The sequence below is a fragment of the Eptesicus fuscus genome, chromosome 9 (assembly GCF_027574615.1).
Source record: "Eptesicus fuscus isolate TK198812 chromosome 9, DD_ASM_mEF_20220401, whole genome shotgun sequence".
Taxonomy (NCBI): Eukaryota; Metazoa; Chordata; class Mammalia; order Chiroptera; family Vespertilionidae; genus Eptesicus; species Eptesicus fuscus.
Window position 1 is genome coordinate 75052935 of NC_072481.1, and position 1781 is coordinate 75054715.

General features: G+C 40.9%; 1 pseudogene; it reads right to left on the reverse strand.

The window, feature by feature from the left end:
- Positions 1-905: 905 nt before the first annotated feature.
- LOC114233219 (small nucleolar RNA SNORA48) lies at positions 906-1050 on the reverse strand (annotated as a pseudogene).
- Positions 1051-1781: the final 731 nt, after the last annotated feature.

Sequence of the window (1781 nt, forward strand, 5' to 3'; positions counted from 1 at the left end):
CTCTCAAAAGTATCTTTGAACATTGTACTAAAATCTTGGCACCTCTTTCTTGTCTGAGTATGAATACACTTAAAAGCAATAAGTCCTATCAAAGCCATCTTGGAGAAGATGGTAACAAAAAGAGATGTATGATTTTCTGGCCAAGTTCAAAGTACTTAGCAGATGTCATGACTTCCTCTCAGCATGATTCGATCTATCTTCTAACCATAAACCCAGTGGATGCCCAGGTAATTTCTGTTTCTATAATAATCTTCCAGGATTAATAGATTGTGAGTACTTTCCCACATGACTGGAACTGTCTGTCACTATTATGCCTTCTGAGCATCACTCTGATTAAACTGGTCTAGTAGTTGAAGTTCTTCTGTGTGATCACTCTGGATTCTATTATTAAATCAGTTTAGAAACCACCATCTGTTTTCAGTGTTGATGTCAGCAATTTCTAGGTTAGAGTATAATATATCCACCAGAGGGGTGCTTCTGGCTGTAATAATATTCCCAAAATTGACCATTACAGTTAAAAAAACACACACAGCACTAATCAAATTAGTTTTCCTTTGACAATCATATTCTCTTTCATGCTTCTCTCTTGCCTTCACTCTCCTAAACCAATGTTCTCAGAGAAACCATAATGAAAACACAGCCTCTCTCTCACATCACTTTTAACTAAAAACCTTTGATATGTTTATTGGAAAGAAAGGCTTTCAGATGTATCTTCTATTTCCCTTTCCTCTTCCTTCTTCCTCCTCCTTCTTCTTCTTGCTCTTCTTCCTTCTCCTTCTTCTCCTCCTCCTCCTTCTCCTTTTTCTTTCCCCCTCCCTCTCCTCTTCTTCCCCCTTCCTTCCTTCCTTCCTTCCTTCCTTCCTTCCTTCCTTCCTTCCTTCCTTCCTTCCTTCTTCCTTTTTTTTTTATGTGCCTCAGGCATGAAACAGCTCTGGCCACCGACACAGGCATCAAGCTAGGATGAACTAAGGACTGTACATCTGCTTTGCCCCTGATTGATATAAGAGCAACACCACCAATCAGGTGTCTCCTTGCCCATTGCCAGGGGGTTCCTTCTTCCTTTATTTTTTAATGATTCCAGGTCCAGCACATACCCAAATACATACTACTCAGGACCTGACATTCCTGGTGTCTGCCAGAAATGTCACGCCCAGGTGTTTAATTTGTCCCATCATGGGAATGGTTCCTAAGAACATGAAATCTTTTAATTTTTTTAGAGCAGTTCCCAACAAAATTAAGGGAAAAGCACATAAAATTCCCATATACCCACTGCCCACACATGCACAGCCTCCCAGTATCAACATCCTACACCAGAGGGGCACATTTATTGCAACTGATGAACCTACATTGACACATCATAACCACCCAGAGGCCATAGTTTGCATAGGGTTCACTCTTGGTGAATGAAAGCTCTTTAGCAATGGGTTTTATGACACCTGCTCTGCAATTGGGCTCTCCTAGGTCTTATAAATCGATGCTTACCCTATATCACTCATCAGAAGGCAGACAACACGAGGGCAGGGACCTCAATTCTGAGTTCTGTATAATTCCAACAGCCTTGAATATTGTTATGCTATTGTTAGGGACTTACATTAATCTTAAAGTTCTGGAATAGAAAAATTATACATAGCTTAAAGTTCTGAAATAGGCACAAACATGACTTTAAATAAGCCATCAGGGCTGTTCCATGGCCTCCTGTGGGTGAGCTTCAGGACAGGGATGGTTGTCCTGCCGCATAGGGTTATAAGGCTGGCCAGTTGGATATATTGATATTACTCAGC